Source organism: Moschus berezovskii, chromosome 26 (assembly GCF_049115385.1).
Source record: "Moschus berezovskii isolate FMDL1 chromosome 26, NW_MosBer_1.0, whole genome shotgun sequence".
Lineage (NCBI taxonomy): Eukaryota > Metazoa > Chordata > Mammalia > Artiodactyla > Moschidae > Moschus > Moschus berezovskii.
The window spans coordinates 44,280,714-44,307,815 of NC_142485.1; the positions used below are offsets into that span (position 1 = coordinate 44,280,714).

General features: G+C 50.7%; 1 protein-coding gene across 1 annotated transcript in view; it reads right to left on the reverse strand.

Moving 5' to 3' along the window:
* DLGAP2 (DLG associated protein 2) overlaps positions 1-27,102 on the reverse strand; it is a 690,510-nt gene that overhangs the window by 437,662 nt on the left and 225,746 nt on the right. The window lies entirely within an intron of this gene.

Below are 27,102 nucleotides of genomic sequence, written 5' to 3' on the forward strand. Positions count from 1 at the left end.
CCACGAGGGGACACAAGTATGACAGTGACTAAGATGATCAGAAGACACAGACGTCCTTTCACAAACACTAACCTTACACGCTTAAGCTTTAGTTTTTCTAACCACATCCACGTATCACTAAACAATTGAATCTCCACGTAGGCAGCAGCCCTGGCAGCATATATGATGACTCTGGAGAAAGTATAACACGTCTGTCAGTTCAGTTCAGTCCAGTCGCTCAGTTGTGTCCGATTCTTTGCGACCCCATGAATCACAGCATGCCAGGCCTCCCTGTCCACCACCAACTCCCGCCTATCGTAATAATCAATTATCAAACACATACAAAGTATCTTTATTGAGTCACATCAGTTTTCATGAAATTTTTTTTCATAGTTTCAAAGAAAATCTGCTTTTTTTTATATCAGAATAAACAGAAATATTTTAAAAATCAAATACCTATAACCATCACAATTCCAGAATCTTGAGTAAATTTTTCCTTTCAAATTCTCAAAAATTTTGAGATAGTTTAACATGAAAAATTGTAAAAGAACTCAAGAATACGATGCACACGTCAGGACACGAGCACCTCGGACAGCGCCAATGACAGCCGCATGGCTCAGTAAACGTCTGCTGGAGCACTGAGAATGATTAGTATAGACTGCGACAAACTTCATGAATGCAACAACTATCAGAGGTACCAAAGGTGTGCTTACCGTTTAAAACAGAAAGGCACCACCTACCAACTGACTGATCTAAGGACAAAGGTGGTGCACGAAAAGACAAATATATATTCCTCGTGGTATGTTTCTGAAGCAACAAAGTATCACAAACAAAGTAGAAATCCCCCAAATTAGTTGAATTATGCTTTAGGCACACAATGGAATATTATAAATAATGCATTAGAAAAAAGAAACAGAAAAATATTTACAATACAATGTTAAGTAAAAAGTTACAAAACAGTATGCATATTCCTTTCCTATTTACATAATCTACATATAGAAAACATGAATGAACTAAGAGTCCAAATAACAGTGATTCTTTCTGGGCAGAAGATATAGATACACTTTCCCTCTGGCTTGACTTAATCTTTTAACTTTTCCATAAGAAACATCATGCTTTCTACAAGGAGCATATAGACCAATGCTCACATGTACAGAGCAAGTTGAGTTTCACTTCTTGGTCTGCCGTTTACCAACTGAGGTATATTTCTCTCCAGACATGTTTTCTCAACCCTTATACAAAAGACAAAAAATGCTCCTACCTGAAAAGTATTGTGAAAATTACATGAGTGGTCTATAAATAGTATCATTTTATGTATTACTTGTATAACAAAAAGGTTGGGGTGGCGAATGATACCACTTTCCTCTGGAAAGGTCCCATTGTAAATAGCATCCTCATCAAGACCTCGCTCGTTATGCAAATGGAACAAAATTGTCTGTGCTGTATTTCTCACTTGAAGGTAACAGGGCATTAAGAAGCTGCATCTTCAGCTGGGCTCGAGACTGGAAACCCAGCACTGATCTCTGCGGGGGCCAGCTCTCTTGCTCTGAATGTGTTTCCTTGTGTTCCAGAAGGTGAAGTCCTGAGGCAGATGCAGCAGACATGGGGCTCAGAACCCGTGGGCTCGCGGTCCTTTGGAGATTCCAGAGAGGAACACACTGCAAACTTGTCCATTGGCCTTTCTTTTGGTGTCTTGTTAAAAAAAAGTTATTAAACACTGCTGTGCCCAGATCAATAACTTTTGTGACTTCTACTTTCCTGTTTGCAGAAAAAGTACAAAGCTCTTATTCACGTGGAAGGCCAGGAGGCCTAGGTCCCGAGGAGACCACTCTTCTGCTCACAGGGACAGGGTCTGGGAGGGCAGAACATCCAGCTCCTGCTGGCAGGGGCTCCTACTTCCTCCTCTGTAGGCTGACTGTGCCTGTGACTGACAGCTGACCATCTGTCCGTGCTCCCTAGGTAACCTGAAGCTGGCCCCACACCCAGGATTTCTCACTGGGGAAGCAAGGCGCCAGGAAGGAGACATGCCTGCTCAAGGGAAAGAGGCTGAGAGGGTGGCTCTGATGATGAGATGCAGAGTCAGAAGGCCCTCGAGGGTGCGTGCACACACTCGGGTACTCTCCTCTGCAGCCAGGTGCAGGCTTGTGTCTGCTCCTCGGACTCCTGTGCTGGGTCTTCTCCATCCTCTGAGCTGCAGTGCGCGGCTCACGGTCCAGGTCTCTCTCTTCTCTGGCCACAATCACTCCCAGCTCTCCTCCCAACCCCGCGCCCTATCTGCAAGTGGTAACTCCAGGGTCCATCTGTGGCCTGGCCTCGGCCTGAATCCTCAGCTCACACCCAGGGAAACGCCCTCACCACACAGCTGGTTCCGCACCATGAGTGGTGTGGACCCACAGATCTGGCTCTCAGCCTACCCCTGCCAGGAACCCTCCTGGAGGGTCTGAGGCCTCTTCCCAAGCACCATGAACAAGCCCTGGATACAGCACCGTGAGTCTATTTGCTGGGTAAGCAGTTCCAGGAGAGACAAACTTGAGAACAACAGGGGCCATGGGTGGACCAGATGAGCATACAAGCAAAGAACTGCAATGTGTGACAGCAAGCACAGGTAGGGGAGACTCGGATTTCATGAAGAACATGCACCACGAGGGACCTGACTTGGGGCAAGTTTCTGAATTTCTGGCTCTTGGTCCCCCAAATCCCAAAGTCACCACACTTGAGCAATTCCTCTCTGGTCTCCGTGACACTGAAGATGCTGTGGTTCTGTTACTGCATCCAGGTTTCTGGTCCCTTGGGGTGAAGATGCCGTGTTCAGGCTCCTGCCTCCAGAATCTCATCTGTTTTCCAGCTCACCATTTTCCCTGTGTATTTCATCACTTTGCTCAAAAGGCTCAACTGGCTCCTGATTGCTGCCAGCCTGGTTCTCCACGGGCTGCCCCTTCCCAGCTGTCAGCCAAGCTCTGCGCCAGGCCTGGCACAGCTGGTCATAAAGCAAATGTGTAAGAGGCCACCGGCATCGGCTCCCTGACAGCTTGCTGGCAGGATTAGGAGGAAGCACACGACTTCAACCTCCGGCCAGGATTCTGCAGGTGGAAACCCCTGCCATTAGTCTTCTCTTTTTCCCTTTTCTTCTCTTTTTTGTTTTTTAAAGAAATAGTATGATAGAAAATGACTGATGGTTTCACTGACCAAGAGCCTGCACACTGAAGGAGGGGCGTGGGCCTGGAAGCCTTGAAGGTCCTCACTGATGCCTCGGCCCCTGCAGAGACCCGGCGCAGGCCCTCCATGAGTGTGGCCCCCTCAGTGTGGAGGCTGGCAGCTCAGGACCCCGAGGACCAGGTGCTGTCCCTTCACTGTGGGGTCTGGGGAACAGCGGGACACACTCAGGGCACAGACCCTGTATTTCCCATTAACCCCATTCCTCCCACTGGAACACTGCAACCCCCATCCAGTCCTGCTCACCCTGGCCTCTCCTCCAGTACAGCCCAGGTGGGACCTTTCTGGAACACACCCATCGAAGGCTGATCGTCCCACCTCCTACATGTGGAAACTGGCTCTGCCCCGACAAAGAATGTCTCCTCTGCCCCTGCTGTGACCCCAGGACCCAGGCCACACCCAGCAGATTGAGTCAGCGTTTGAGTGAATAACGAAGCAACCTCTAAGGTGACTCTGGGTGAAGATGACACAAGAACCCACCCCCAAGCCCGAGGCCCCCTGCACGGAGCACACGGGCCTCTTGCGGTCTTTCCTTCCGCTTCAGGGCCCCTGTTTTCCCAGGTGCACACAAGTGGCATCACAGCCCCAGGAGGTCAGGACGCCCCGTGCACCTGACTCAGGGCTGAGACTTTCCACTCAGCATCCTAAATCCAAGCAAAGCACAGCCCGAGTGACCCTGAGCAGTGCTGGTGGGAAGTCGGTGTGCAAACCTCGTGAGTGCCCCAGGCTCTCCAGGACCACCGTCTAGGCCAAGAGCAGTGCAGTCAGAGCCGGTGGACAGACGATCTGGGCTGCGAACAGAATACAAGGCAAAGCCTCCTCCCCGGGGCCTGGGTGTCAGGAGGTGATGGGGGCGGGAGCAGGGAGTGGAGACTCGGGGCCCTCTCGGACTCAGGCCCTAGGGGCAGGACGGTCGGGAGCAGGGGCATACAGGACGACGGGGCCCCCAACACAGCCTGTGACCCAGAAGCGGACAGCACTGCGGGCCGGGCCGAGAGTCAGGGCAGAAAAAGGCCTTCAACCCGCAGGTCAGGGATCAGGGTTCAGTACGCGCAGCCACCGCCCGCTTTCAGGAATCAAGGAGCACAGCACGGTCCCCATGGACACTTCAGCCTGTGGGCACAAGGGCAGAGCAGGTGGAATAGAGGGGCCGGGCAGCGAGACTCTGGGCTCCGTCTCCAAATTATCAAAAATCTCAAGACCGCCTCTGGGCCCAGGGTCACATATCCTGGATGACAAACCCTAAACCTCCACGCGGCCCCTCCACAGCACAGCGGGCCGGACAAGATGCGGCGGAAGCCTGCAGCCGAGGCTTCTTACTGTAAAGGCAGGCGCCGCCACTCTGAGGACAGACACCTCCCCAGAGAAGGCGGGCTCCCGGGAGCAAGGGCGCCGCCCGCTCGCCTGGGGGCGGGGCTGGCACCGAGGCCCCGCCCCAGACCCGGGCAGCGCAGCGTGGCTCCGCTCCCGCCGAGGCCACCAGGTGGCGCTGCCGCCCAGCCCTTCGGGGGCGGCGGCGGATGGTCGCTGGACAGCGGCACAGGGAAGGGAGTCCCTGGGGTCGCCTCCTCCGCAGCTAAACCGGACCGGACAGACCCCTCCCGGCCCGACATGCTCGCTAGGCCAGGGACGGGGCGGCGGCAGGCAGCCGCTGCTTCTGCCCTTGATTTCACTTAGGTGGGGTTTATCAGGCTACCGATGTCACTGAAAGGCTAGGGCAGGCTGGTGATGGAAAAGGGCATTCAGACATCACAGCCCCTCCTGGGGACACGCGCAGGCTTGGCAGGAAATCACTCGCGTCTACAAACCCACACGAGGGCTTCGGCCTCAGAGAGTGAGCCTCGCCTGGGTACCCAAGCGTCCTTTCTGGACTGCGCTTCCCTCCTCTCCCTGCCCTTTAGGTCAGTAGTTCTTTGTCAGTTGGGGCTGACCACCTCGTCACAACCACACAGGGACAGGGGTCTCAAGACATCTCTGGCTGGAAAGGCCTGGGGGTGCGGCAGCTGAACACCCCACAGGGCACAGGACGTCCCAGGGCAGATAGTGACCTGACCCCAAACATCCAAAGTGCGGATGCTCTGAATTTCCGGTGCAGAATCACCAATCCCCAGTTCTTCCTTGGTTTTGAGGGTTAAGTAACTTGAGTAAACTGTTTAGGAAACTGCACGCAACACAACAAATTTCCAACACATCACAGTTATTACTGGCTACATGGCATCTATAATTTTGTATCTCTGGGTATGATCAAGGTGGTGCATTCTTCTGCCAAGAAACTGGGTCTGGAACCCACAGGGTTAACAATTTCTCCAAGACCTTTATGGAGACTGGCTCTCCTGATGTTGAGGACAGTAACATGGCCCAGTCAACTTTCTACTGAGATGGCGCTAAAACTCATTTAACCTGGAAATAAAAGCAGAAAAAAATCCTACCTAGCCTTCATTTAGAGAAGGCACTGGCGACCCACTCTAGTACTCTTGCCTGGAAAATCCCATGGATGGAGGAGCCTGGTAGGCTACAGTCCATGGAGTCGCTAAGAGCGACTTCACTTTCACTTTTCACTTTCGTGCATTGGAGAAGGAAATGGCAACCCACTCCAGTGTTCTTGCCTGGAGAATACCAGGGACGGGGGAGCCTGGTGGGCTTCCGTCTATGGGGTCGCACAGGGTCGGACACGACTGAAGGGACTTAGCAGCAGCAGCCATTCATTGTCTTACATGCTTGTGAGAGTGAAAAACCAAGCATTATTCACAGAGAGGCATTAAATTATTCAGGCGAAGCCCAGTAAATTTTCAGGGCATGAGACACATTATCGATTTGCCCACAGCAGATGGTCACAGGTCCGGCCAGAGCAGGCACCACCCAGGGACGAGGTCACGGCCACACTGGCAGTGATAATCCCTTACCCCCACCACAGGCCCAGGCCACCTGTGGCTTGGACAGGCCTGCCAGGGTCTGGGGGCCACTGCCACATCCCCAGGACTAGGCCGGCTTCCTGGGGGCCTTCCGAGCAGGTACAAGAGCCCATGGTGGGGGTGGGGGTGTCAGTGGGAAGGTGTGTGTGTGGAGTGGGAGGGGTGATGGCTCTGCAGGGGGTTCAGTTCAGTTCAGTCGCTCAGTCGTGTCCGACTCTTTGCGACCCCATGAATCACAGCATGCCAGGCCTCCCTGTCCATCACCAACTCCCAAAGTTCACTCAAACTCATGTCCATCGAGTTGGTGATGCCATCCAGCCATCTCATTCTCTGTCATCCCCTTCTCCTCCCACCCCCAATCCTTCCCAGCATCAGAGTCTTTTCCAGTGAGTCAACTCTTGGCATGAGGTGGCCAAAGTATTGGAGTTTCAGCTTTAGCATCAGTCCTTCCAATGAACACCCAGGACTGATCTCCTTTAGGATGGACTGGTTGGATCTCCTTGCAGTCCAAGGGACTCTCAAGAGTCTTCTCCAACACCACAGTTCAAAAGCATCAATTCTTCGGTGATCAGCTTTCTTCACAGTCCAACTCTCACATCCATACATGACCACAGGAAAAACAATAGCCTTGACTAGACGGACCTTTGTTGGCAAAATAATGTCTCTGCTTTTTAATATACTATCTGCAGGGGGTAATTCCTGACAATTTAAGAATGAGAGAGGGAAAGATGGAGTCCTTAGGTTAGCACAGGAGTTTATTCTAAACAGCATTAACTGTTAGGCATTGGCCAAGAGACCTGGGGGTCGGAGGTCTCCAGCGATAAATAATGACTGACGTTCTGAGTTCTGCCCTGGAAAGTTGAGTTTAGCCCTAACAAGCCTGTGGGCTGTGATAGGACCCAGAATATACAGGATGAAGTAAAGCCAGAAGGGAGAAAATAAACTCAGCTTTGGGTCCAAGAAGCAAAACAGCCTTACTTCACTAGTTCGCTTAAAGGATTTTGGTTGTAAAAGACATCACTTTGTCAGCCGGTTTATACATAACAAAAGCTTTCATGTTTAAATGTTTGGACAAAGCAGTTCCAATTCCAGAAAAAATGAGTGAACGGGCACCTCGACCCTCCCCAGAATTTGTCCCGAGATGTAATGGGGTAGCCTATGTTGGTAACTGGATCTCATCAAGAGCTCTGGACTGTCCTGGCTCTAGGTTCAAGCACTGGGGCCAGCAGCGGAGAATTCCACGTGTACAGGCATCTGCGCTGGAGAGAGTACCAGCGACAGGACTACATGGATGCCATGGCTGAGAAGCACAAATTGGATGCAGAGTTTCAGAAGAGACTGGAAAGGAATAAAATTGCTGCAGAGGAGCAGACTGCAAAGTGTCGGAAAAAGCACCAGAAGTTAAAAGAGAAGAAATTACTGGCAAAGAAGATGAAACTTGAACAGAAGAAGCAAAATGAAGGATCCAGTGAGACCCAGGAGCAGCCATCCAGTGGCTCTGAGGAGGCATCTGGGACGGAGGACGAGGAGGAGGACGCGCCCAGCTTCATCACGGGGCGATGATGGGGCTGGCCTCGCAGCTGTCTGAGCCTGGCCCATCCTGGGTCCAGGACTCCGAACGCCCTCCCAAAGCCTCATGAAGAGACGCAGTGGGAGCCCCTCCTGAGGACTCACAGCCCCACTGTGGGCAGGACTCGGCCAGTAGGGAGAGGACTGACCTCCTAGACACACAAGGGCACTGCCAAGCAGGGTTCATTAATGTTCTCGTTGAAACGGGAGAACTGTATGTCCTGGTGCCCCGGGACCTACTCTCACATAAGTGGACAGTGACAAGCTTGGGGCTAGTTTCTGTGAAACGAATGTCTGTTTAGTAAAGAACAGAAAAACTCCAGGTTTGTTCAGACCTGTGACATGCTGATTACAGAAGCTGCAGAGAGACTGTGACATGAAACGACAGGAAGGAGGCTGGTCCCAGACTCAGAGGAAACGGCCTGGAAGGAACCCTCACTGCAGGGCGTGGGGCCTCCATTTCCTTCAGCTGAGGATGCAGACTGCACCCCAGGACTCGTCTCCCCTCCCCTCATCCCAACAGCTGCAGAGGGAGACCTGGGACTGAACCAGGGGCGGAGCCAGCAGAGAGGACCTTGGCATGAGAGGAGGACTTCAGAAAACCAACCGGTCACAGAAAGTCAGCAGGTAGAGAAGCCAGGCTGGGCTGGACCAGAGCGGGTGGCCTGTGGGACCCCGCTGGACCGCAGGGGTGCGGGTGATGCTGGCCAAAAGCTACGTTTTCATCGAGAGGGAAAAGGGGATCTAAGCAGAAAATGGAAGGTGACTGAGGGCAGTCTTTCAGGCCAACGGGAGAGACAGAGATGGTTTCTAACTAGAGCCTTAGTTCACGTTTTTTGGTATCTCCAAGTTTCTAGGTCTGTTTTGTGCCTTTTATAGAAAGTTTGATAGAATTAAGGAAATAGTGGTTTCGAGCGAAGGGAAACAAGGAAACAATCTTACGTTTCTTGATTTCCCTGACTCCATCTTGAGCCATGTGACATCTGTGATAATGTTTGTCTTTCCACAGTTTAAGTCACAGGAATTTTCTTTCCCAGGAAGCTGCAATGGAAAGTCAGCCCTCATGAATTAGCATGCAGCCTGTCCATTTTGAAAGCGGTGTTTCCCTTTCATAGGGGCTGACCGGTTGGCTCTGCACCCTCCTGTCTGAACTGCTGGTTTCCTTTGTCCCCTCAAAGTGTGTGTGTCAGAGTTTGGGCTGTGAACCTGGAGTCCTGGGGTTGAGTCCTGGCCCTGCCTCTGATGGGACAGGGAACTCTGGGCAAGTCCCTGCCCGGTGCCCCCGGCCAGGAGCTCAGAGCTTCCGCAGCAGATATGTGCCGGGCAGGTGGGCAGATGGCTAGACTGGGTGCTTGTTTTTACCTTTACTGGATGTTAGAAGATGCTGCTCAGGGAGAAGATGTCCTCCAGCAGTTCCTGGTGACGTGCAGTGGGGTTTTAGTGCCTTAGGTTGAATGACTCGCGGGCTTTCTGTTACCAACCGGAAACTTGGATCCACTCTCCCAATCCACTCAGCAGAACCAGGTGACTGACACTGCACTTTGTGTTACCACAGCCCAGTTCACTGCAGGGCATAAAGCAAGGAGAACAGGCCAGCTGGTGCTCAAAAGACTGCGAGGGAGAGGGTCACAGGGTGCGTGATCAGCTCATGTACGGTTCTGATTGGTTGGTGGTGAGTAACTGGGTGATGTTTGGGGACTGAGCTTTCTGGTTCCAGCCCGTCTGACCACATTGCTGGTGGTCAGTGGGCAGGGAACTTTTTTCACCTGGTAGGGAATCTTAATACCTGCAAAACAACTCAAGGGTGTGGTTCAGGATGCTACTTCTAGCCCTTGAGGAGGAACTAAGGGCTTTGACTTTGTTTATGGCTGAATTATTTTGTCTTTCTTGACTGCTTGCCTTTGTTTCTTCATTTTCTCATTTGTAATTAAATTTGTGCAAGAATGTGAAAAAAAAAAAGAATGAGAGAGTCGAGCACCCAGAGATTGCAGAGCAGTGGGGGAGCAGCTACTATCTGATCCCCACAAGCCAGTCTCACTTTCCCAGTCACACTCCTCGTCCTCAACTGGAGCACGGGAGGAGAGTTTCCACAGACACATCACAGACAGAATCGTGAGTGTGGAAAAAAGACGTGTTAGTCACTCAGTTGTGCCCGACTCTTTGAGACCCCATGGACTGTAGCCCGCCAGACTCCTCTGTCCATGGGATTCTCCCAGCAAGACGACTGGACTATCGTACGATAAACCAGGTGGGAGAGAGAGTGAGAGGGAACACACACCTGGAGAAAAACCCAAAGGTGCCAGCAGTAAACTACCCAACAAAGGTGCTGCACCAGAAACGCCTGAGAGCCCCACTCCTTAACCACACAGCCCACAAGGTTCTGCTCAGCACGTTTTCTGGGAGAAAAAGTTTTTAAAGAAACAAATGCGTTGCCATGTTCAGCTCCTCTGGGGCTGAGGCAGAAGAAAGGCAGAGGAAGGAGGTGACAGCTCTGTGCATTCAGAGCCTTGCTTCATCCTGAGGTCAATACTGAAAACTTGGAAAATGCAAATTCCAACAACAGATACCGAAAGGCTACACCAAGCAAGGATTCAAGGATGGTCTAGAAACTCACTCTCTTTCTCAGAGGCCAATAACCAGAAAACAGAAGCCTACTTCCAACCCCGAGGGGGGAGAACAGATGGAGTCTGTGCGTGGGGCTTAGGGGGAGACGTGTGGGAGGAAGAAGACAGCGCCTAGGGAGGCAGGAGCCACAGAACTAAGGCCTTGACTGTGAAGCAGGGCTCACACGCTGAGAGGTCGGTCAGATGAGCAGAAGCCACACTGTGAGAGTGCATTTTGTGCACTGAATCCTAAATTTCTGTAACATAAGCTTCCATCAACAGACCCCAAAGAAACTCCCAAAATGAGAAATGGAGTGGGGGAGCTGTAGAGAAGGGGCTCTGCCCCAGGTACGGAGGATGTGAGGCTCTACCCAGAAAGGACTGGAGACCACGCCACAGACCAGCAGCAGGTGATTCCTGACCCGCAGTCGCACCTCTCACCTTCCTGATTAGGTCAGTGCCAAGCAGCATCCAAGCCCAAACAAACCACAGAGTGTAAAAGTCGAGTTGTGCTTGTTTATATTCGCAACCTTAAGATTAAACATTTGCAGGGAGATGTCAGTGTTTTTAACACAGAAAAACAGAAGCCGAGGTTAACTTCCGGGAGTTCAAGTGATAAATTTAAACACATTTAGAGAATTCATACAGTTCCATTAACTTCTGGCCACTTTAATCTAACCAATGGATAACTTTCCCTACATAATGTATTAACTCCAAATGTATTACTAGTTCTTTCATGTGACCTTACACAAGTGGCCCTCCTTGTCTGTGAAGTGGGGAGCCCCGTCAGGAAGCACACCCTCTGCAGCTGCCCTGTTTCCAGACCTGGCCACAGTCACACCCAGCAACCGTGCCCTTGGGAATCTGTGCTCCTAAAGGGAAAGTGAAGTGAAAGTCGCTCAGTCTTGTCCAACTCTTTGTGACTCCAGGGACCATACAGTCCATGGGATTCTCTAGGCCAGAATACTAGAGTTGGTAGCCATTCCCTTCTCCAGGGAATCTTCCCAACCCAGGGATCAAACCCAGGTCTACAGCACTACAGGAAGATTCTTTACCAGCTAAGCCACAAGGGAAGCACAACTCAGTCAAAGTACACACTCGATTTCAAAGACAAAGGACTAAAAATCCCACAACTGCACATGTCTCCTGATACATTTTTCTCTTGATTACACAATGTGCAGAGAAGAGAGGACACAGCAGACCGGGGCTGCTATCTTCAGAAAGGTTTACCTGCAAACCTGACCTTTAAGGATGTCTAAGAATGGCAACCCACTCCAGTACTCTTGTCTGGAAAATCCCACGGACAGAGGAGCCTGGTAGGCTGCAGTCCATGGGGCCGCTACGAGTTGGACACGACTGAGCGACTTCACTTTCACTTTTTACTTTCATGCATTGGAGAAGGAAATGGCAACCCACTCCAGTGTTCTTGCCTGGAGAATCCCAGGGACAGAGGAGCCTGGTGGGCTGCCGTCTATGGGGTCGCACAAAGTCGGAAACGACTGGAGAGACTTAGCAGCAAGAACTTGACTGGTGAAGAGCTCCCACCCTGTACACTGCCGCAAACATCCCCTGAACTCTAAGAGTGGCTCACTGTGCCTGAGCCCTTAGTGTGAACAATGGGGAGGGGGCGGTGGTCTGGCAGCCTTGCCCACACCCAGTGACCAGCAGGCTGGCCTCAGCCCTTCTCTCTGTCTATCTGTGGGTCTGAGTCACTCGGACACCAGAGAACATGCTTTTCTTCTGGGGGTCCGGAATTTTAGTGCCCACCATCCTCACACGGGCACTGGGCAGCCAACCCGACCTGGACTCCACATGCAAGTGAGCATCTCTGATGGATGACACCTCCCGTCACATCCTGACTTACTGCTGTGGGGCTTCACTGGGGGAAGGGCCACGGGAACTGCGGGGGTCTCTGAGTGTCCCCTGTGCGCCTCCTCCCCTGGACAGTGTCCTGCTGGATCCTTTCCCGGGAGTAAGTCTCATCTGTGTAAGACTACAGGCTGCAAGTCCTCAGGAAGTCACTAGCCTCGAGGCTGGCCGTGAGGACCCGGGCACAGTTAGCATCAGAAGTGGGCTTTGCTGGAACCGTCCTGACTCTGTGAAATCTGGTGAAAGCGTGTTTGGAAACAGAAAGCTGAAGAGCTAGGGGTGGAGGACCTCTGGTGCCTGGTGGGCTGCAGGGGCGCCATCTGAAGTGCATCGAGTTTCCTATGAACGTCAACTGTGACATGCCCGGCCAAGCAGATGTGGTTTGCAGATTCTCGGACGGTTCTTGGCTGCTCTGGATAATGCGGGTGGGAGCAAGTGCAGCCTCCTGACACACCTTCTCTTTTCCTGTCAGGTGGGGAGGGAAAGACCCAGACTTTCCACAGGTGAGTCTGGATGAGCTTTGTGTTACCCTTCCCTTCATCTGGGAGGAGTCTGGGTTAAGCTGGCTTACAGACGCTGAAGCAGAGCTTCAGACGAACCAGGAAGAGCGGGGAGGCAAACCCTGCAGCAGGTGCTGCACCGGCCCGCCCTGCCCTGCCCTCCAGCCAGGACGCCAGGCTGCGCAGCGCCAACCCTGTCAGTGCCAAATCAGCGCTGGGAATTCGGGTGACCGTGCAATGATAAGACAGAGGGAGAGGGGGGAGGCTGCACTCTGTGGCTATGGCATCAGAATGCATAATGAAAACTGATGTAAATGCACAGCTGCCATTTCACCAATGCTAGAGGGCTCCTCTCAACCAAAGAAGCTGCCAAAAGAAAAGCATATTGGTGAGCCACGGCTTCTAGCTTTTCACCACTGGTGGCAGATTGGAATTTAAGTTCTTTGAATATTAGAAATAGAGCAAATCTCCATAACTGGTGATGGCTGCTATTATTTTTTTCTATCAGAGCTTGTGGAAGAGACATGCAACAGGAAGAAAAGCACTCCCCAGGGGGACACACTCTTGGAGGTTTTCTAGAATTTTGAAAAGCAGTTTTTAGTTTGCTAACAAGCTGTCTTGAAATCTGACGTCTGCCCCTTCGAGCTGATGACTTCCCAGCCTCTAAGCGAGTGACTCAGACCTGGAGATGGACAGAGAGAAGGGATGAGGCCAGCCTGCTGGTCAGTGGGTGTGGGCAAGAGTGTCAGGCCACATCTCAGCCTGGCCGCCTCCCAAGAAAAGCTGAGAATCAGAGCCAGGGAGAAGCAGGTTCAGGACGCTGCTCTGTGAACTGTGGGCTATGAAAACACTGCAGGTGCTGGCTGGCTGGGTCACCTGCATCCATCCACCCACAGGAATATTCTCTGACCACCAGAAACCAGACTGTCGATTAGCTATATGATCCTGGTTCAGAAACAACTGCCTAATGCCTGATTCCTGCAAAATGGACAGCTGGGCTGGTGGGCAAGCTAGGGCTGTGACCCTCCTTGCCCCCTGACAGCCGGCTCGCAAGCAACCAAGCGCTGGCGGGGCAGCGGGTGATTAAATGCTCTGTCCCCGGGCAGGCTGTGTTAGGCTGCTCCTGGTAAATAACTGCAACAAAAGGCTTGGGTTGTGTGAAGCTATTTTAAACTTCTATAAAAATTCATGATTTCACACTGACCCCTCCTGAACAGGATGCACCTGTCTGATCACATTATGTGAAAATTTACTTGGTCAAAAGGCACCTCAAAATGTTCCACTGTAACCATTCCTTTCTCACGAAGATCTACATGAGAATAAGAAATAACTGTGCAAGACTGTAAAGCTATGATTACTGAATGGGACATACTGGCTTACAAAATAAAGGAGAAAAACAAAAACGCCAGGATCGAGAGACACAGAGGGGTGGGGGAGTGAGCGACACTAATGGACATGTTTTCAAAGCCCCACCTGAAGTCTTCCCTCCACCTTTCCCCAAAAGATAAATGAAGAAACTCACTGCACCACCTTTCTAAGCAAATGCTAGTGCCCAAGTTCAAAGTGCCTGCGCCTGGCAGTGCTGACCACGGACAGTGGGGCTGACCCAGCTCCTGCAGCTTCCAGGATGCCCAGCCCAGATGCTGTCCAACTCGAGCAGAGGGTGGACTGGTGTGACAAACAAGGAAACCATCTGGGACTGACCGCTGCAGGCAGCCCCCTGAACCCAGGGACAGGAGTGGATGATTACTGGCCAGGAGGAAGACCACAAGGGGCCCGTGAATCCGACGGTCAGGCTGCGGTGCCTGACACAGCAGACTCGGTTTCCAGGGCACTGGTGTGTCCTTTGGGGTGCCCCTGCTGGGTGGTCCCAAATTATCCAGCATGGCCTCAGCCCTGAGGATGTAGCTCACTGGCCTGAGCCACACTGGGCCAGCGCTGATACCTCAGATGATGAGCCCTCGGGGGCTCTGACTCCCCATCATGGGACCCCTGAGAGTCAGGCCACGAGGAAGGTCAGGCTGTGTCTGGTGACTTGGACCATAAAGAAGCCTCTAGGGACGGGGCTGGCAGCTGGGAGCCTCCATCATGAAACCGAGGAGGTTGCTGTGACTCAGTGACTCAGGAGTGACTCAGGAGGCTTGAATCCAGAGTGAGGGCGAGGTCTGGGCTACGGGTCCCAAGGTCCCTCACGGGGGACAAGGCGGTTTGGAACCAGTCCCCAGGGTGCCCTTGATCTCACATGCGACTGTTGGCACTGTCTTGTGAAGGTGCCCTAAGCATGTGCACCCCCCTCCCCGTGTTTAGCAGCATCACCAGGGCACCTTCCTGTCACAGGATACAGTGCATTTAGCAGCATCACCAGGTCACTGTCCCATCGCAGACAGGATGCAGTGCGTTAGGGGCTGGGATCAGGTTCTGTTTTCACATCTCAGAACTCTGTTATTTTCCTTCCATGATGACTTGGGTTTTCCATGTGATGAAGGAATGGATTGGCCTGCCTTTGTGTCATGATTTCACTGTGCGTTTCAATCAAATAAGACCACATGATGTGTCTGCACTGGGTCGAAGCCTAAGACTCCTGAGTCTCATGTGAAAATCCTGGTACCTTCTTTTACAGCGTTTGCAGAAGTACTATCAGCACAGCTCTATGCCACATGGCCTCTCACCTTCCTAAAGAGAGAAGCCAGCGGAGCCATCCTCCCTGCTGACCATCACGGCCGCTCTCTGCTTGTCACCGTGTGTACCACGCGCGTGAGGTGACAGCTCTGGTGTGATGGGAGATAGCCATGACCCCACCAGAGGATGCTCTGCAGAGAAAGGTTCAGAGGACAAGGATCTGAGTCTCAGATGAGGAAAAGAAGGCCAGGCAGCAGAGGTGATCTAGGTCGTGGAGGAACCACGTGCAAAGGCCCAGAGGTGAAGGACAGCAGGCCATCCATGCAGACGGAGGAGACCCTGGGGCAGAGCCACGCCTGTGCAGGGACAGAAGCCTCTGGTGGCCTCAGGCCATGGAGATGCCTGCACGCAGCCCCAGAGCCACAAGCGGGCTGGAGACGAGCCTGAGAGTAAATACGACAGGAAGGGACGCTGGCCGTGAGGACGGCCCTTTCACTGTCAGAACAGGGATGTGCAGAGGAGTCTCCAGTGTGCTGTGTGACAGGAGGGGAGCGTTGCCCCTGGCAACCCCTCTGAGAACGGTGCTGACTGCAGCGTGCAGACTGCTCCAGGGTGTGGGGTGAAGGATGGCAGGGTGGAGTCCCCAAAGAAGACCACAGAACCACAGAACAGGTCTCACCTGGATGGGGTAGTGAAAGAAGAGGAGTCCAGCAGCCAGCCAGACACGTGAGTGTAGGACACGTGGAGAGGGAGGAACTAAGCCTCGGAGCTGCACGGGCCCCCTGGACCAGGGTCACCAGGACTTGCCAGACCTGGATCGCCAGGACCTGCCTCTCGAGGGAGCAGGACTGTGTGCAACTGCCTCCAGACTGCTGGTATTTGGGTTGTATCAGTTCCCCGGGTCTGTGGAGACTTAGCCAGGAAGCAGGGCCTCCACAGGAGTCTCAAAGGAGGCCCCCACTGCCCTCCTGCCTCCTGGAAAGACTCAGGAATGGGGGGTAGCAGGAAGTAGCCACCTTGTGATGGTTTTTAAATTCCCTGGAGATATGAGGCTCCCCACATTTCCAGAGAACTCAGGGTGCTGGGAGCCAGGACATAATCTGCTCCTGAAGCAAGATGAACACACGTGCTGGAGCACCCACATGCTGGCTTCTGCCTGGGACAGTTGGGGATGCTCCCCCGAGAGGACCTGCTGGGTGCTAAGGAGTGTGAGTTCTTTGAGGGTGGGGCGCAGGTGACAAGGGAAGTCAGCAAGGGTGGAGGAGACAGAGCAGACACCTGGGGTCTGCAGGAAGGTGAGCACTCGGGAGAGGGCTGTGGGCCTGGCTGGGGCCGCAAGGATCTTGGTTGCTGCCAGCCGGGCCACCTGCTTCCTCGGCGCCACACGAGATGCCTGGATGGCAGGGTGCCAGGGCAGTCGGGTTGGGATCCTGGCTCAGAGGGCACCTAGGGTGAAGCCCAGGTCTGCCCCACCTGCATCCCACTTGGCCTTGGGATTTCAGGTAGAAGGGCCCTCTTGTGGGGGTGCCCCAGGCCCTTGGCTCATTCCTCTGCAGGGGCCGCAGGAAGAAGACATGAAAGAAACAGCAGTGGGAACCACAGGCCTGAACTGTGGAGGCCAAGGAAGAGTGAACACAGGGCAGAAGCAAAGGAACCTGTTCTGGGAAAGTCATGTTCAGAAACCTTGCAAGTCAGCCTGTGGAGGAGCAACAACGGCCACGTGGGGGCTGCAGACACAGGTCTGCAGGGGAGCCTGGTGCCCAGGATGGACGCAGGCTCTGTCTGAGGGACCTGGGCCGTCATCCTGTGAGGGGCTGCTCAGCACGTCACTGGTGTGTGCATGAGTCTGAGCAGTGCACTCGCCAGGCCCCTGAAAGCCAATAAAAGAAAAGCCAGGAGTATAAGGGAATCATGAGCTTCCTCTTTAAAATTAAAAATGCCTTTGGCTGCATTAAAGCAGTAAGAATGCTTGGAATTTAAATGAAGTTTGTGAGAGCCTTGGAAAGACCAGGGGACTTAGAGCCTGAAGACCCAGCTTAATGTTTGAATTTTGCTACTTATTTTATGACTATTTTGACATTTACTTAAATTCTCAGAGTCTCCATTTCACCTTTAAAGTTGGAAAAATAAAAATGGCAGCACGGAAGGACGCCTTAGTGACATGAATGGGAAACGCATACAGAACCCTTGGTGTTGCGAGGTGCTGCTGCTGGCCCCCGGGAGGCCGGGCAGGTGGGAAGAGAGCCAGAGAGTGTCCTTGGGTTGGGGCAGCTCAGACCCACGGGCTTCAGGCAGCCTTGCCCTGGCTAAGAGACACCTGAGCAGGATCAGCCTCCTCACCTGGAACAGGAGGAGGAGGGAGCAGCTGGTCACCAGGCTGCCGTGCAGACTCGGGCTCACTAATGTTCTGTCACCCATGCATCAACGCACACACGCACTGTGCAGCATGCAGCACGTGTGCACCACACACGCATCTACTGTGAACACACATGCATCAATGCAGGCATCTACCGTGCATACACGCGTGCACGCCACATGTTCGTACCGTGTACACATAAACACACTGTGCAGCCTATGGCACATGCATGCACCACATACAACCTGTCATCTGAACTGGTGAGCTAAGTAAAGCAGATCAACTCTCCAGGGGTGAGTGGGGGTCCCCCCAATCAGCCAAGGGCCTGGATGGAACACAAAGGCTTCAGGCAGACTTCTCTGCCTGCTGACTTCAAATTGGGATGTAGGTTTCCCTACCTTTGGACTTGAATTGCGACACAGACTCTCCTGGGTCACGAGGCTGCAGATCATGGGCTGTATCAGCCCCCACAATCACATGAGCCAAAGTTCCTCACAAGAAATCTAAGTCTCTCTATATAAAGATACATGCATTTATATACACGCTCTTGTTCTGTCACTGGGGAACCCTGGTGGCCACACCTTCAGATGAAGACCACAGGGTTTCTTGTCCTTCACGTGAAGAACCCAGAGGTGCCTCAGAGTTGTCTCTGCGTCCATCCCTGAGGCCACGTGGTTGCTGGCTCCTGGCCCACTGTCCACAGACAGCGTCCTTCTGTCTTCCTACCCACAGTTGAGACAGCCCACACTCACCACTCCATGAGCTGTGAGTGTCAGCTGACCTGGACCCAGTGGGACACTTAAAACACATCGCCCTAACTGAACACCAGGGTCGTCTCCACAGGGGCCCCTTCTGACATGCATGCACTGCTGTTCATGTCCTCAGGTCATCATCAAGGCAGGCCTGATGCTGTGCTTTCATTATACAGAGCTCTCTGCACAGTCCACAGTGTCACTGGTCTATTCTAGGAACTGACGGGTCATCCCTCTGGAAGGGAACATTTGCTTGAACAACTCTGGAATCACTTACACACAGCAGCTACACTACTCAGATGTGTGTCCAACAAACCTCAGACCTTCGGCTTCGTGTGTTTAACTTTGGTTGTAAAACCACTCTCTGCAACCTCTCCCCTTAGCTGCTTACGCTTTTCTCCTACACTACTTCTCCAGTGACAGGACACCAGTCACCAATAAAGGCACACATTCAATTCAGCTCAACTGAAAATCACTTTTATCAGTGTCCACCGAGTATTTGTGCTGGGGGCACCAAATCAGTAAGAGGTGGTCCTGACCCCAGGGAATCCTACCAACAGACACCTTTAAGAAGATGCATTCAAGTCACCACCGTGTCCCTCTTATCAAACACCCTAAACGTGAGGATCAGCGTGAGGAACTTGGTGTAAAGTAGGAAGTTTTCATTCCATTGAGGGTGGACACGAACGAGGAATAAACGGGAGGCTCCTGGGGGTGGGTGTGGCGAATCTGTCCTGGCGTCAGGCTCTCCATGCGTCACCCCAGCAGTCCTCACCAGATGCACACACAGGACCGCCCAGCGCCACCTCCCCCCAGCTCCCAGGACCCACGGAGGCGCGGCAGGGCCCACAGCAGCCCAGCCTCAGGAAGCACCCCTTCTTTCTCTCTCACTGGCTGTGTCTGAGTCCTCAACACTCTTGCATATTAACTGTAGCTTATGCCAGGAGGACTGTGCTATAAATCAAGTGTTTGCAGCTCCATTTATGTGCCCCACAAACGCCTGCTTAGCAGTGAAATTGCACTGCTACATAAGCAAACTCTCAATGAAAACATCGATCATTGTCTTCACCTGGGGCTTCCATCAAACTTTAAAGTGAGGGAATTAAAAAACACACTAAAACCACTCCACCTGCATATGGTCTGTGGTTGCAGGTAATGAAAGCACCTCAGATACACACACACACACAATCCTGCACCTGTGTATACAGGCAGAACTCAGAAATATTTTTTATTTTTAAAACCTGAAGAAAATGATTGTTTTTACCCAAGATGAAATAAACTCATATTTCTCAAAATCTTTAAACTTTAATACTGAGTATTTTTACAACAAAATGATTTCCTGGCATTATTTTAAAATGTTGTTTTTGGCAAGTATTAAAGCTGCCTTTAACCTCAAAACAAGCACTTCTGTGAGGTTGGAGTAATTTCCGGGGTCCCTCCCACACAGGAACTCAGAGTTCTCCCTTCCTGAGCAGCACCTCCTCTGGGGATACAGGTACCGTGAACCCCCAGAGGCGGTCACCAGGTCATAGGTCAAAGAACAGAGCAGACTTCTCGTCTAAAGTGGCATCTAGCTGGGAGCTCTGAGCAGAGATGTCATCTTACCATCTTTCACAAGGGATCATATGACACGCAAGCCATGGAACCTAATTAAACAGGGAAGGGATAAAAGCCCACTCCTGACAGAGGTTTCAGACAACTCCATGGAACCTAATTCCTAGTGAAGGCTGATGAGAAATGTCCAATGCTCAGAATTTTAAGGGACCCTGACAACCAACAGTAACAGAAGCAGAAGATATTAAGAAGAGGTGGCAAGAATACACAGAAGAACTGTAAAAAAAAGATCTTCACGACTCAGATAATCACGATGGTATGATCACTCACCTAGAACCAGGCATCCTGTAATGTGAAATCAAGTGGGCCTTAGAAAGCATCACTACAAACAAAGCTAGTGGAGGTGATGGAATTCCAGTTGAGCTATTTCAAATCCTGAAAGATTACGCTGTGAAAGTGCTGCACTCAATATGACAGCAAATTTGGAAAACTCAGCAGTGGCCACAGGACTGGAAAAGGTCAGTCTTCATTCCAATCCCAAAGAAAGGTAATGCCAAAGAATGCTCAAACTACCGCACAATTGCACTCATCTCACACGCTAGTAAAGTGATGCTCAAAATTCTCCAAGCCAGGCTTCAGCAATATGTCAACCGTGAACTTCCAGATGTTCAAGCTGGTTTTAGAAAAGGCAGAGATCAAAGTGCCAACATCTGCTGGATCATGGAAAAAGCAAGAGAGCCCAAAAAAAAAAAACTACTTCTGCTTTATTGACTATGACAAAGCCTTTGCCTGTGTGGATCACAATAAACTGTGAAAAATTCCGAAAGAGATGGGAATACCAGACCACCTGACCTGCCTCTTGAGAAACCTATATGCAGGTCAGGAAGCAACAGTTACAACTGGACATGGAACAACAGACTGGTTCCAAATAGAAAAAGGAGTACGTCAAGGCTGTATATTGTCACCCTGCTTATTTAACTTCTATGCAGAGTACATCATGAGAAACGCTGGGCTGGAAGAAGCACAAGCTGGAATCAAGATTGCCGGGAGAAATATCAATAACCTCACATATGCAGATGACACCACCCTTATGGCAGAAAGTGAAGAGGAACTCAAAAGCCTCTTGATGAAAGTGAAAGACGAGAGTGAAAAAGTTGGCTTGAAGCTCAACATTCAGAAAACAAAGATCATGGCATCTGGTCCCATCAATTCATGGGAAATAGATGGGGAAACAGTGGAAACAGTGCAGACTTTATTTTTTTGGGCTCCAAAATCACTGCAGATGCTGACTGCAGCCATGAAATTAAAAGACGCTTGCTCCTTGGAAGGAAAGTTATGACCAACCTAGACAACATATTAAAAAGCAGAGACGTTACTTTGCCAACAAAGGTCCATCTAGTCAAGGCTATGGTTTTTCCAGTGGTCGTGTATGGATGTGAGAGTTGGACTGTGAAGAAAGCTGAGCGCCGAAGAATTGATGCTTTTGACCTGTGGTGCTGGAGAAGACTCTTGAGAGTCCCTCGGATTGCAAGGAGTCCATCCTAAAGGAGATCAGTCCTGGGTGTTCATTGGAAGGACTGATGCTAAAGCTGAAACTCCAATACTTTGGCCACCTCATGCGAAGAGTTGACTCACTGGAAAAGACTCTGATGCTGGGAGGGATTGGGGGCGGGAGGAGAAGGGGACGACAGAGGATGAGATGGCTGGATGGCATCACCGACTCAATGGACATGAGTTTGGGTAAACTCCGGAAGTTGGTGATGGACAGGGAGGCCTGGAGTGCTGCAATTCATGGGTTTGCAAAGAGCTGGACATGACTGAGCGACTGAACTGAACTGAACTGACAATCAAATGATTTTTAAACCAGGAGCCTTAAGTCTGACATTTCTGAACATCCCAAACACGTGTGCACACAGAATACTCAGAGAATTCAGAGAAGACTGAGATTCAAGGTCCAGAAGAGCTTAGAGTTTGAGAGAATTCACTGAGGTTTTAGACGCATCCCACACCTCATCCTTAGCTGTGCGTGTTCTCCATGGCCTCAGACTCAACACTGACCAAGATTTTGTCCCCAGAAGTCAGGATACGGTCACACCATCTATTAACTTGGTAGTTTTATCCACACTGACCAACTTACTGCACAAAAGAAATGTGTACCTTGTAGGTACCATCCTGGGATGATGATAAAGAAAAAGAACAGAGGTTTGGGGAAGGTCTTCTTGGTAAGCAGGCTTGCTCTACATGGGACGGGGCTCCACACGAGGTCCTAAGGGGGAGGCCAGCAGGGGGTGCTCCTCCCTGCCCCCAGTGTGAGCCCTGGGAGCCTGGCAGACAAAGCTGACTGTCTGCCTGAAGAAGTGGTCTCGGATCCACCCAGAACCTAGGGGATAAACAGCCCACGGCCCACAGTCTGCCCCACAAGCTGGGCGTCACTAAGTCCAAGTTCCCCCAGGAAACCGCTCAGTGCAGGCACTGTTGCAGGATGTTCAGACTCAAGCCACAGACCTTCTGCCTCCACACTAACCTGGCAGAGACCAATGACCCAAGGAAGCGCATCACCAGCCCAGGGTGGACAGGGTCCGAGGTCTGCCCTGCACAGCAGCACCTGCTCCAGGCGAGCAGGGGCTGAATCGGGTCCTGGCCTCCCACAGCATTGACCTTCCCACATGGCGCCAAGATGTCACCAGGCAGTGGGAGCCCTGAGGTTAAGATGAGACACATGATGTAGGACAATTCTGGTACAGGACAAAACTATGGACTCACAGCCTTTCACTCCAGCAGCAGTTAACAAGCATGACCAGTTTTCTCATGAAGCCATTTTCAGTGCACAAAATAAAGCCCTTCAAGCACAGGACTGTTTCTGTCTCCTGTCACTGGATCGGGGTGGCCGGTCATCAAGGCTCGGGCTGGAGGAAGAGCGCCATCAGCGCTGAGACACCCGCCTCCTCCCCCGGCTCCCCCGGCCCTGCCTGAGTTATTCTTGGTTTATGAATCACATCATCTGGCACCCCGTTCCCACAACCGCCATTCTTTTTGGAAAGAAAAAAAAGTATTATAAATAATTTCAGTCTCTGGGTAAAGGAAACTCACTTGAAGGATTTGGTCTTCCAAAGACAAGACATCTTATGTTTAACCTAGTAAGTTACAAGAGCATTCACTGGCATTTCGAAACACGAGGCCTCCCAGGTAAGTAACTGCTCCACTTCACTGAACATCTTTCCAGCAACAGACCCACCTGATGTGCTTGCCTATCTTGCGCCCTGAAGCTCCAGGGTCCCTGAGGGCAGCTTCCCCCCACCGCACCCCAAGCCCCTGAATCAGGGTTCCCAGTCCTCACTGTTCTGTGCTTTCACTGTGTTTCACGGAAAGGAGACACTGTGAAGGTTAAAGACTTACTAAAGGTCATAATGTAATCACAAACTGACTCAGAGTGAAAATCCACATCTGGGTCTCGGCAAGACCCTCAGTAACTGTGTGGTGGTGACGCAGACACGTGGTGCCAGGGCTCGTCACTGCTCTGATCTGCAGGCAGGGGCACTGTTTCCTATCTCACGAGGAAGCTGGAGGACTCGCTGGAAGGAACGTGAGAAAGCCTTACAAACTAGAAACAGCAAAAACACAAGGTGTAACATCCACCATTCATGTTGTAGACATCACTGTCCACACAGATCTGAGAACCGCACAAGTCAAGAGGAAGAGAATAAAGCAGGGTTTTGTATCCACAGACACACTCACTGCCAGACTCTCACCGGACCCGCTATCGGGGACAAGCTCTCCGTCAGGCATGTCTGTGGCAAGAAGAGCAGCTCACTCACTGATTGCCCTTCACATGTCCATCGTGACATTAAAGGCTTTTTATAACCTTCGGCTCAAAAGAAACTTAGGGGGTTTAGGACTCCCCAGAGCAAACGTTTCCACTATTTCCACCATTACGTCCCCTTTGCCTTTGACTTCAATATGCAAACTTCCCAGCAGCTGTCCACACATCAACAGCCCTGCTTGCAGCTCGACACCATGTAATTGGGTCCAGTGCCCACAGGCATCCAAACCCTGCCTGATGGAGCACACGGGTTCAGCATCCTAACAGAAATGCAAGAGTGCTTACTCGGCCTATGGAGGCTTCTCAACATTAAGCACCGGTTACAAAGGTGCTTATTTTAACTCCGCATTTTATTTTGCCAACACACACAAGGGGATGACCAGCCCTGAGGGGAGGGAGGAGCACCTACTGACCGCATCCTGAATTAATCCCTCAGGAGTCAGACACAGGAGCGAGGGCGAGAGCCAGGAGCACACTGGAGCCAGGCTCACCAGCTCCTGGGGCCTGGGGACGATCAGGTCCCTCCTCAAGCCCGTCCAGTACCCAGGTGTGGCGTATGCATCCCAGACACAGGTCAGGCTTCCTGCCATTCTTACACCGGGCATGGGAGGCTGGCAGTTAAGCACCAGTCAGCACATCACTGGGAGGAACCCAAGGTGAGAGTCACACTGAGTCTTCGTGGACATCACGCCACAGGTTGGCTAACACAAATACCAGTGCCACAGAATATATGGAAAGTACTCAAAATCTTTGCACCCAGTTCTTATACACAACTTGGTTCACAATCATTCTGTATTCCCTGTGGAGCTATGAATTCATCTCAAACATCATGTGCTTAATCCACTGGATACTTCACTACTTAGTTGTTATTATGAAACTCTGCACAGTTAAGCACCATTGCTGCTTTACTACAGAATCAGCCATTCTCATAACTTCCAATTATTTGTGCTAGCCGAGCAGGCTGTGTCATGATAGGTGGGGGGAAGGGGTATAAATGCTGTGAGATCATCAAGGTCAGGGGCAGAACCCCAGCCCACTGTGTCACTCCAGCAAAGCAATTTATTAAGCTCACTCCTGCCTAAGTTTGATTTTTTCCTAAATGGCATGAAGAGTCCAAAGGAACAGCATGGACAAACCGATACAGAATCAGACCATCTAAGGCGACTGTTACCAATCTTTTAGGCACCAGGGACTGGTTTTGTGGAAGACAATTTTTCCACGGATGGTAGGAGGGGGTGGGGAATGGTCTGGGGATGATTCAAGTGCACTGCATTTATTGTGCACTGTATTTCTATAGTTACTCCATCAGCTCTGCCTCAGGCCATCTCAGGCATCAGATCCTGGAGGTTGGGGACCCCCGGTCCAAGGACCAAGACCAGACCCTTCACTGGTCAAAGGCAGCCTGTCTGGGACCCACACTCAGGACCCACGGTCTCCCCTGTGGAAGGCACAGCTGATGCATCATGTGACAGTGGCTACTTGTGAGCCATGTATGGACCCATGAGACACGGAGCAGCAGGGGGAAGATGAATCACCCTGCGTTTCACACAGAGGATCCAAGCTCCGACCCACCCACCTAAGAAAAAGCATCTCAGTGCTCGTGATTCACCCCAAAGTTGATCTTTCATACAATTTACCACCTGAACCATTTTTGAGTGTTCAATTCAGTGGCATTAAGTACATTCACATTGTTGTGTGACCGTAACAGAATATTTGTATCATCCCAAGATGAAGCCCTCTACCTAGGCCAAAGTTGATCTTCTTCACCAAAGTTTGAAAAGGCTATAAAACCAGAGAAGTGAAACAAACCATATTCAGGTTCCTAAAGACCCTATTTGCCTTTAAGATACAAGAGCAACAACCACTATGTCTCAGTCTGAAGAAATTTCCAAACATTTCCTAAATAATTAAACAACTTAATTAGACATATTAGATTGAATTATGTAGGAAAAACAGAATTCTTAAATCTTTCACCTCCAAAAGCTACAATTTCAGACAACTCCTCCTTCATCCCACTTGACGTGATTCTTTCCCGTTTCCACATCGAAGTTCACAGCCTCAGGTCCTCAGCACTGATTTCAAGGCGAAACACTCCATCATGCAAGCATATGTTCAAGGAAACTGCCCACAAATGGCCTCAACACTCAAGGCACAGTGGAAAGGAAGCTTTCTTAGTTCTAGAGGTTGGCTTCTTGGATTCTTATAAAAAGCAAAGCAAGCATCTCAAACTGGAAATATTTTCTGTATTAACTTGAGACTTTTTATATAATGAATATAATGAACTGTCTAAAAATATAGGAAACTCACCTCAATATTTAAAATCCATTTAGATTCCCACAGAACAGTACTTTTAATTAATTCTATCACTATTCTTTTTTGCATCTCAGAATCAACAATGACTCACCTGGACGAGACAAACTAATCTGGAAACTGAATTGTACTCTTAAACTGTGTTGTACTCACTTCTGTCGATGGACACTGTTTGCAAAATCTTTGTTTCTTTGCATGTGACTTGTTCACATTTTTCAGAAACAGGCTTAATAAATATCCAACCATTATCTGTGCTCTGAAAATCACACCCACTTACTGATAGACTGTGAGAAGGCTCCCGAGGGACTGCTATGTGGACCAGCACCTCACATTTGGGAGCCTGCTTATTGGAGAACTCCACCAACCACTGTGAATGGACTATCTTCCCTAAATTCTATCATATGCTTTTTGAAATAGCCCCTCAATTTGTGTGAACTGCTATCAGTGATGTAGAAACTACTTCTACGAATCAGTGAGGAACCCCCTTTTCCAGAAGGCTAACACATATTGATAATTTATAATGGAAGGGAACCACCTATCACTTTTCCCTCATGAGAAGTAAGATACTGTGGATTCAGATGTTATTCTCTCCTCTTTCTGTTCCCATTACCTTCTCCTTAGAACCCTTACCTAAGATTTGCAAGGAACAAAAGAGTTACAAGGTTTCATAGATAAATGTAATCATACCTTGAGAGAACATTCAGTTGCTACCACCATTGCTGCAAATAAGTAGGAGCTGATGTACAAAAACGTATTTCTCATTAAAAAAAAAAATCTAACCATGTTCTAAACAAACTTCCCTGTGAGCAGGAAATCTGTTCAAATTTTCAGCTAAGATGTAATTGATTGGACAAAACCAAAACAGAGACAAGTCAATGAACGTTTTTGAAAAATTATAGTTAGTAATATAATCTATCCATAATCATAAGTTTAAAAAATGGCAGATCTTATTTTTCCAGAATACTCAGGATTTTACACTGGAAGGCACAGTATAAACAATACCTTGTCATGTACCAATGAGACCCCATTAAACATAACCTCCAGTC